Source organism: Hyaena hyaena, unplaced genomic scaffold (assembly GCF_003009895.1).
Source record: "Hyaena hyaena isolate Hyena2069 unplaced genomic scaffold, ASM300989v1 scaffold_281, whole genome shotgun sequence".
Taxonomy (NCBI): Eukaryota; Metazoa; Chordata; class Mammalia; order Carnivora; family Hyaenidae; genus Hyaena; species Hyaena hyaena.
This window is the reverse complement of record NW_024080914.1, coordinates 665,515-676,333: the sequence shown is the minus strand read 5'-3', so window position 1 is coordinate 676,333 and position 10,819 is coordinate 665,515.

Below are 10,819 nucleotides of genomic sequence, written 5' to 3'. Positions count from 1 at the left end.
CCAAAGATTAGTTGGCTGTACATTTTTGGGTCCAATTCGGAGTTCTCTATTCTATTCCATTGATTTATGTGTCTATTTTTGTGCCAATACCATACTGTCTTGATGATTACAGCTTTGTAGTCTAGGATGGTGATATCTCCCATTTTGGTTTTCTTCTTCAATCTCACTTTGGCTATTCAGGATCTTTTGTGGTTCTATACAAATTTTAGGATAGTTTGTTCTAGTTTTGAGAAGTATGCTGGTGCAATTTTGATTGGGATTGCATTGAATGTGTAGATTGCTTTGGGTAGGAATGACATTTTAAATATATATATATATGTATATATATATATATATATACATATATATATATATATTCTTCCAATCCATGAGCATGGAATGTTTTTCCATTTCTTTGTGTCTTCTTCAATTTCCTTCATAAGTTTTCTATAGTTTTCATCATACAGATCTCTTATATCTTTGGTTAGGTTTATTCCTAGGTATTTTATGTTTTTTTGTGCAATTGTGAATGGGATCAGCTTCTTGATTTCTCTTTTTGTTGCTTCATTGTTGGTGTATAAAAATGCAACTGATTTCTGTACGTTGATTTTGTATCCTACTTTGCTGAATTCATGGATCAGTTCTAGTAAGCTTCTGGTGGAGTCTGCCGGGTTTCCTGTGTAGAGTACCATGCCTTGTGTGAAAAGTGAAAGTTTGACTTCTTTGCCAATTCTGATGCCTTTTATTTCCTTTTGTTGTCTGATTGCTGATGTGAGGACATCCAGCACTATGTTAAACAACAGTGGTGAGAGTGGACATCCCTGTCGTGTTCCTGATCTCAGGGAGAAAGCTCTCAGTTTTTCCCCGTTGAGGATGATGTTAGCTGAAGGCTTCTCATAGATGGCTTTTATGATGTTTAAGTAAGTTCCTTGTATCCTGACTTTCTCGAGGGTCTTTATTAAGAAGGATGCTGTATTTTGTCAAATGCTTTTTCTGCATCTCTCAACAGGATCATGCGGTTTTTATCTTTTCTTTTGTTGATGTGATGTATCACATTGATTGATTTGTGAATACTGAACCAGCCCTGTAACCCGGGAATGAATCCTACTTGATCATGGTGGATAATTCTTTTTATGTACTGTTGGATTCGATTTGCAAGTATCTTGTCAAGAATATTGGCCTGTAGTTATCTTTTTTTGCTGGGTCTCTGTCTGGCTTGGGAATCAAAGTGATGCTGGCTTCATAAAATGAGTCTGGAAGTTTTCCTATGATTTCTACTTTTTGGAATAGCTTAAGAAGAATGGGTATTAATTCTGTTTTAAATGTCTGGTAGAATTCTCCAGGGAAGCCATCTGGTCCAGGGCTCTTAATTTGTTGGGAGATTTTTAATAACTGATTCGATTTCTTCACTAGTTATAGGTCTGTTCAGATTTTCTATCTCTTCCCATGTGAATTTTGGTAGTGAGTGTGTGTTTAGGAATTTGTCCATTTCTTCTAAGTTGTCCAATTTGTTGGCATATAATTTTTCATAGTATTCACTGATAGTTGCTTGTATTTCTGAGGGGTTGGTTGTAATAAGTCATTTTCATTCATGATTTTGTCTATTTGGGAGCTCTCTCTTTTCTTTTTGAGAAGCCTGGCTAGAGATTTGTCAATTTTGTTTATTTTTTCAAAAAACCAACTCTTGGTTTTGTTGATCTGTTGAACTTTTTCTTTGGTTTCTATATTGTTTATTTCTGCCCTGATTTTTATTATTTCTCTTCTCCTATTGGGCTTGGGGTGCTCTTGTTGCTCTCCTTCTAGTTGCTTTAGGTGCACTGTTAGATTTTGCACTTGCACTTTTCCTAATTTATTGAAATAGACCTGGAGTGCAATGTACTTTCCTCTTAGGACTGCTTTCGCTGCATCCCATAGAGTTTGGATTGTTGTATTCTCATTTTCATTTGTTTCCATATATTTTTAAATTTCTTCTCCAATTGCCTGATTGGCCCATTCGTTCTTTAGTAGGATGTTCTTTAGCCTCTATGTTTTTGGGGGTTTTCCAGACTTCTTCCTGTGATTGATTTCGAGTTTCATAGCATTGTGATCTGAAAGTGTGCATGGTATGATCTCAATTCTTTTATATTTATTGAGGGCTGCTTTATGTCCCAGTATGTGATCTATCTTGGAGAACGTGCCATGCGTGCTTGAGAAGAAAGTGAATTCCACAGCCTCAGGATGTAGAGCTCTAAATATATCTGTCAAATCCATGTGGTCCAATGTGTCATTCAAGTCCATCGAGTCTTTAGTGATTTTTCTGTCTAGTTGATCTATCCATTGCTGTAAGTGGAGTATTAAAGTCCCCTGCTATTAGCACATTCTCACCCATAAGAATGTTTCTGTTTGTGATTAATTAATTGTTTTATATATGTAGGTGCTTCCACATTTGGTGCGTAGACATTTATAATTGTTAGCTCTTCCTGATGGATAGATCCTGTAATTATTATATAATGCCCTTCTTCATCCCTTGTTACTGTCTTTACTTTAAAGTCCAGTTTGTCTGATATAAGTATATCTATTCCAGCTTTTGTTTTTACTTCCTGTAGCATGATAGATATTTCTCCATCCCCTTGCTTTCGATCTGAAGGTGTCCTCCAGTCTAAAATGAGTTTCTTGTAGACAGCAAATAGGTGGATTTTGGTTTTTTTATCCATTCTGCTACCCTATTTCTTTTGATTGGGGCATTTAGTCCATTTACATTCAGTGTTATTATTGAAAAATATGGGTTTAGAGTCGTTGTGTCCTTTGTGAGATTCATGCTTGTGGTGGTGTCTCTGGTACCTTGCATTCCTTGCAACATTTCCATCAGAGAGTCCCCCTAAGGATTTCTTGTAGGGCTGGTTTAGTGGTCACAAATTCTTTCAATTTTTGTTTATTTGGGAAGACTTTTATCTCTCCTTCTATTCTGAATGACAGGGTTGCTGGATAGAGGATTCTTGGCTGCATATTTTTTCTGTTTATCACAATGAAGATCTGCCATTCCTTTCTGGTCTGCAAAGTTTTAGTAGATAGGTCTGTCACCACTCTGATAGGTTTCCCTTTGTATGTTAGGGACCTTTTATCCCTAGCTGCTTTCAGAATTCTCTCTTTGTCCTTATATTTTGCCAGTTTCACTGTGATATGTCATGTAGAAGATCGATTCAAGTTATGTCTGAGGGGAGTTCTCTGCGCCTCTTGGATTTCAATGTCCGTTTCCTTCCCCGGATTGGGGGAGTTCTCTGCTGTAATTTGTTCAAGGACTCCTTCAGCACCTTTCCCTCTCTCTTCCTCTTCTGCAATTCCTATCATACTGATATTATTCCATTTGATTGTATCGCTGAGCTCTTGAACTCTCCTTTCGTGTTCCTGTATCAGTTTATCTCTCTTTTTCTCAGCGTCCTCTTTTTCTATAATTGTGTCTTCTAAATCACTTATTCTCCTTTTGCTTCTTCAATCCGTGCATTGGACGCCTCCATTTTATTTTGTATCTCATTTATAGCATTTTTAAATTCATCACAACTATTTTTAAGCTCCATAGTCTTTGTAGCAGTAGTTTCTCTGATGTCTTCCATGCCTTTTTCAAGCCCAGTGATTGATTTTATGACTATTTTTCTAAATTCTTGTTCAGTTATTTTGCTTATATCTGTTTTGAGCAGTTCTTTAGCTGTCAATTCTTCCTGGAATTTCTTTGGAGGAGAGTTCTTCCATTTCATCATTTTGGTTAGCTTTCTATCTCTTGTTAGTTTTAAAAGCTTGTTATGCACTCTGCACCTGTGAGTGCTGCTGTACCAAAGAAGGCTCTTTGACTGTCCAGGGCCTATCCATTCAGAAAGTGTTCTTTGAATGGTGTCTCTTGGTCTCTCTTGTTGAGACCTTGGTTAATTTATTTACCTACTCGTAGTGGTATTTGGGACTCTCCACCATGTGTACTTTGGCTTGTTTCTTGAGGTAGCCCTGGAAAAGAAAACAGACAGACAAACACAGAGGGAACAAAGGCACACAAACACACAGACAATTCCTACAAACACGCAGACCGAAAGGGAAAAAGAAAAAGAAAAAGAAAAAGGAAGGGACACATACAAATAAAAGGAAAAAGAAAAGAAAAGAGGAAGGAGGGAAGATGAATTATAAAAATAAAAATACCTAAAAAGGAAAAGAGAAGGAACAAGAAAAAACCCAATAGACAAAGCACAGTCTAAAGCATAGAATCAGAATTCCCAGCTACAATTACATAGCTGGGTGAATGCAGTGCTGGTGGAAGAGCATATACAAAGAAAGAAATGACAGGGCGGGGAAGAAGCTAAATTGGAAATGAAATGAGCAGGCAGAAAGACTAAAAGTCTTAATTCAGAGAGAGAAAGAGGGGAATATGGTTGGAGAGGAGGCAAAAGAAATGACGATAATGCTACTCAGAGAATCTATATTGTCTGATTACTCCAGAGAGAGAGATAAAAAGGTAGCGGTGGAGGTAGAATTTACATCTAGAGAATGGATTAAATGTGACTGTTTAAGCAAGCCAGTGACCAGAATTAGTCACAGCAGTGCATCCATGTTGGTCTTGCCCCGGCTCTGGTAAGAAAAAGAAGAGGGCAGCTCTCTAGCAGGGATGAGCATGGTTTGGTCCAGTGCATCCCGTGGGGGTCCCGCCTTGGTGATTGTGGGGAGAAAAGTGGCAGCGCCCCAGTCCCTTCTCAAACCAAGCGTTGCAACTCACTCCCTGTGTGATCTCCCTGTGCCGGGGGTGTAGCCAAGGTGGGCCGTGCTCTATATCCCAAGCCAGGTTTCATTTCCAGATCTCAGTCCGGGGGGCCCATTGATATTGCCCGAAATATAAACTGGCAAGCGAGTCCCTCAGAGCAGTTTCAAGCCTCTCGCCTCTCCCCTGGGGGTCCAGCTGAGCCAGAAGCACAACAGCACGGCTTCAGGCGCCACTCGTGTCTTCTCCAGGTTGAGCTGGCAAGTGAGGAGCAGTTTCACCTGGGGTCACCTGGGACCAGTGCATACTGCCTAGGGTCAGCTTGACAGCAGGAAACTGGATCCCTCTGTGTCCCGAGCGGAGGTTTTTCCCTTCTCCAGCGACAGGAACAGTGTCTTGAGCAGTTTTGGCCACTCTTTCTTTTTTCCCCTAGACTCACAGCAGCTCCCCCAAAAGGGGGATAACCCCCTCCATCTGTGTCTCTGGTCCCCGCCCGATTTTATCTTTCCCAGTTCGCACTCACGCTATAAGGTTTTCTCAGCAGACTCTGTCTCCTTTTCCTCCCAAACTCCTGGATTCTGGAAGGGTTCCTATGGCTTCAGGACTTCTGTGTGAAAGATGGGGGTGAGTGAAATGTACAGAGCTCCCCACTTCTCCGCCATCTTGTCTCCTCTCTCCTATTTAAAAAAATTGTTTTTAATGTTTATTTATTTTTGAGAGAGACAGAGCTCAAGAGAGGGAGGGGCAGAGAGAGAGTGAGACACAGAATCTGAAGCAGGTTCGTGGGTTCGAGCCCCGCGTCGGGCTCTGTGCTCACAGCTAGCTCAGCCTGGAGCTTGTTTCAATTTCTGTGTCTCCCTCTCTCTCTGATCCTTCCCTGTTCATGCTTTCTCTCTCTCTGTCTCAGAAACAAATAAAACATTAAAAAATTTTTTTAATTAAATATATATATATATTTGGTTATTCATTTCTTGTATATATTTGATCTTTGTTCGTGGTTCCTGGCTCACAGCTCCTACGACCCTTGGAATTTCTGAATGATTAGAGCAATGGGAGTATCTTTTGTTATAATATTTGGCCTCTAGATATCAAGAGCTAAAGAGCTAAAGATCTCTAAGGTTCAGTTCCTAAAGTCTCTTCAGAGTCTTAAAAGTGAAATAGGTGTCTTGTTCATAACAAACCTTTCTTACCACAACTGGATTTATGTTAATGAGGTGGCTTTTGGACTGCACGTTAAGATGAGGGTTGGTTGCCAGGGGAACTGGCCATGTCTTTAGAGGGATGGAAATTTTAGTCCCGCTTCCTGACCTCCTCAGAGGGGAGGGGGCTGGAGGTTGAATCAGTTACCTAAATGGTCAATGAGTTCATCAATCATGCCTGGGTAATCAAATCTCCATGAGAACCCAAAAGGAGAGGGTTCAGAGAGTTTCTGGTTGGTGAACATGCAGAGATTTGGGAGAATGGTGACCTCAGAGAGCTCATGGAAGCTCTTGCGCTTTCTCCATCCCATATCCTGTGCATCTCTTCCCTTGGTCTATTCCTGGGTTATACCCTTTCATAATAAACTGATAACCTAATAAGTGAAGAGTTTCCTTGAATTCTGTGGGATGCTCTAGCAGATTAATTGAACCTGCTTCTGCAGAACCAATTCTGGGTTCTCAATATTTAACATGGTTTCAGTTTTTATAATTGGATGCTGACTGAAACACCTTCTATTTTCAGCTTGGTAAATTTTTTCCTAATCAGTTGTGGCTGTTGCATTTTACAAAAATATTTTTTGGAATCCATCAAGATTATAGTTTTTTCCTTCCCTTTCATGTGTTTAAACAATAAATTGGAATAGAAGATTTCTTAAAGAGAAATCATTCTTGCATTCTGGGGATAAACTCTTGGCTGCATTTTTTTTCTTTTAGTTCCTTGCTTGGTTCAATCTACTAAAATTTTAATTAAGATTATTTTCTTCTTAATTTTTGAATTCAGATTTTTAAGATTTATACTTATAAGTGAGATTATCAACAGTTGACTTTTTTTCTGTGAGAATCAAGACAAGACTGTGCAACCATATAATCTCCACTGCAACTATTCAACTTGGCTGTTGTAACAGCCACAGTCAATACATAAACAGATGATCACTGTGTGTGTTCCAATAAAACTTTGTTTATGAACATTGAAATTTCAATTTTGTATAATTTTTACATGTTACCAATATTATTCTTTTGAGTTTTTATCAGCTTTTGAAAATTATAGACTATTTTTAGACCACAGGTTATATAAAAACACTTGGCAGGCTGGATTTGTTCACAGGCTGCTCCCTAGTCTATTTTTTCTTTTTGGAGAAACATCCTCATCTAGTTTGGAATCAGTATTATGATGGTGTTCCATGAACTTTGAAGTTTTTATGCTTTGGAGCAATTAAAATTACATGGAAAGTATCCTTTAACCGAAGGTGGTAGAACTAGTTCAAAAGACCACGTAGACTTGGCACATTTTTGGGAATTAGATTATTGAATATCTTTTCCAATTTTTCTCTACTTATAAACTTTCTTTTTTAAAAAAAATTTAAGTTTATTTATTTCTTTTGAGAGACAGAGGGAGTGAGTAGTGGAGGGGCAGAAGAGAAGGAGAGAAAATTCCAAGTAGGCTCCAAGCTGTCAACATGGAGGCTGATGCGGGGCTCGGACTCATGAATTGTGAGTTCATGACCTGAGCTGAAACCGAGAGTTGGATGCTTAACGGACTAAGCCACCTAGGCTCCCTCTACTTACAAACTTTCAATTTATGAATTACTATAGATATAAAGCTGTACACCAGCAATCTACTGGTTCCTTTTGCCACCAATATCATATTTGTGTTTGGAAAGACCTCTGTGTCTGTGGTGTAGAGAATGGATTGGGCTGGGACAAGTGTGAATGCTGGAGGGAAAGAGCTATTGTCTAGGAAGAGACGGTGGGGATCAAGACTACAGCAGCACCTGGTGGATGAAAGAGGTTAGACAGACTGCAGAAACATTTAGCAGGTGTGTTTAAGAGGCTTTCAAGACCACTTCCACGTTCAATGATTCACTAAAAGGAGAATTTACAGGGCCTTTTTGTCCTGCAAAATCTTGCCTGTGTCTTTGCTACATGCTTGGTGTCTTTTCTTGAAAAACAAAACCAAGGAAGACACAAAAGGAATAAGTGCAGTATCAGAGAATTTGTGTTAACCTGCTGACATAGGGCCTGTAATCTCATTGGTTAGGCACTGGCAAAGTCAAATTTATGCACATAAATCATTTATTAACAGAAACTTACAAGAGGGCTATATATTTAGCTTTGAGTGGGAGGTTTAAGAAGTCTGCACAAAGAACGATCCTCAGTCTGATCCTTGAAGTATGAAATGGCTAGAGATGGAAAGGAGGGAAGGCATATCCCAGTCAGAGAACACAGCATGGGCAAAGGCATGGGGCAGGAAAGGGTCTGGTGTGTTCATGGACCCACACACTTCTGTGTGACTGGAGCCTAAAGACAAAGCAGGAGAAAGGCTAGGAAGGTCTGATGGGTCAAATTGCTCAGGGGCCTGGTCCTATAGCAAAATTTTTTCGGTAGCAAAATAAAGTGATAAGGCCAGTGTTTTATTTTTTATTCATTTATTTAAAAATTTTTAAATGTTTATTTATCTATTTTTAATGTTTTTATTTATTTCTGAGAGAGAGAGAGAGAAAGAGAGAGACAGCGTGAGCAGGGGAGGGTCAGAGAGAGAGGGAGACACAGAATTTGAAACAGGCTCCAGGCTCTGAGCTGGCTGTCAGCACAAAGCCTAACGCGGGGCCCGAACCCACAAACCTTGAGATCACGACCTGAGCTGAAGTTGGACGCCCAACCGACTGAGCCACCCAGGGGCCCCAATGTTTATTTATTTTTGAGAGGGAGAGAGAGACACAGAGACAGAGACAGAGAGAGAGACAGAGAACAAGCAGGGGAGGAGCAGAGAGAGAGGGAGACACAGAATTTGAAGCAGGCTCCAGGCTCGAGCTGTCAGCACAGAGCCTGAGGTGGAACTTGAACTCATGGACAGCGAAATCATGACCTGAGCCAAAGTTGGACGCTTAACCGACTGAGCCACCCAGGCACCCCAAAGCCAATGTTTTAGAAAGATTGATCATTATGGGGTAAGAGCCCAGGTAATAGTGATAAAAGAATGAGTGATAAGGAATGACCTGGGAGAGTGGGCCCCAGGAGGGAGGCTGTGCTGAGAGCTGGGCAGCGCGAGGGGACATGGTTGAGTTGCACTTGACAAGACCTAGTGACTTTTTTTTTTAAATTTTTTTTAATGTTTTATTTATTTCTAGGAGAGAGAGAGAGAGAGACAGCGTGAGCAGGGGAGGGTCAGAGAGAGAGGGAGTCACAGACTCTGAAACAGGCTCCAGGCTCTGAGCTGGCAGTCAGCACAGAGCCCGATGTGGGGCCCGAACCCACGAACCGCGAGATCATGACCTAAGTGAAAGTCGGACGCTCAACCGACTAAGCCACCCAGGCGCCCCTAGACCTAGTGACTTTTAGATGTAGAGGCTCTAGAGTCAAGAATGCATGTTTTCTTCCTTGGGGAGCTGTGGATGGTTCTGCACACAGCCCCTGGACCTGACAGGCCACGAGTGGCGTCCTGGTTTCAGTATTAACTTGGACGAGCTACCCAGACTTTCTGTGACTCAGTTTCTTCCTTTGTAAAATGGAGGAGGGTTGCATCCACTTCAGGGAGTAGATGAGTTTCAGTGTTTCTTGTGGGCTTTAAATGAGTTAGTACACATGGGGCGCCTGGGTGGCTCAGTCAGTTGAACGTCCGACTTCGGCTCAGGTCATGATCTCGCGGTTCATGGGTTCGAGCCCCGTGTGGGGCTCTGTGCTGATAGCTCAGAGCCTGGAGCCTGCTTCGGATTCTGTGTCTCCCTCTCTCTCTGCCCCTCCCCCACTTGCACTCTGTGTGTGTGTGTGTGTGTGTGTGTGTGTGTGTGTGTGTCTTTCTCAAAAATAAATAAACATTAAAAAATATTTTTTAAAATTAAAAAAATGAGTTAGTACACATAAGACATTAGGGTGGGGAATGGTATATAGTAAAGACTAATCAGTGTTAGCCATTATGATTATATCAGGTCATGAAAGTTTAAAGGTACACAGCTTGTTTTCTTTAAATAATTTTTAAAAATTTATAAATGTTTTTGTTTATTTTGAGAGAGAGAGCAGGGGAGGGGCAGAGAGAGAGGAAGAGAGAGAGAATCCCAAGCAGGCCCTGAACATCAGTGCAGAGCCTGACATGGGGCTCACACTCACAAACTGTGAGATCATGATCTGAGCTGAAATCAAGAGTCAATCACTTAACTGACTGAGCCACCCAGGAGCCCTGGGACCAACTGTTTTTAAACTGTTAAATAGTGTCGCACAACTTGTAAATTCTTCCTTCTTTCTCTGTTTCTGTTATTCCTCTGATACTAATAGTAGAAATTCGCACTCTATTTCTCTTGTTTTGTAACAAGTCAGCAGAAGTGCTTATGCCCACAATCCCTTGTTTGCTATGAAACCAGTCCTGCTCAAAATGCAGACAGAGAGCTCTATGCAATATCCTTTAATGGGTGTTCCCAATAGAAGGTGTGAGTGGTCATCCAGACAATAGATTAACATATGAACACATTTACTTGGTAACTTTAAAATACATTTATATGTATACAGTCATTCAACAAATATTTGTTGTCCCCTATGAAGTGTCAGGCAAAGTGCCGGGTGTTGGGAGTCCAGAGCTGGGTATAGGAAGACAGCATGGTAGAGAGCAAGTACGTGGCCCTTGATGACAAGAAGTCTTGAGTTCAAGTCCTGTGTTCTGAAGCTGACTGATTTTGCTAAGGTATTTATTTATTCCCTGTGTCTTAACGGAGACTAGAAGAACTAACTTCTAATGTTTATTATTTTTGAGAGAGAGAAAGACAGAATCTGAAGCAGGCTCCAGGCTCTGACGCAGGACTCCAACTCATGAACCGAGAGATCATGACCTGAGCCAAAGTCGGACGCTTAACTGACTGAGCCACCCAGGCGCCCCTAGAAGAACTAATGTCTACTTTACAGGGTTCTTGTAGGTTTTGACGATAAAGCATCTAGTGTT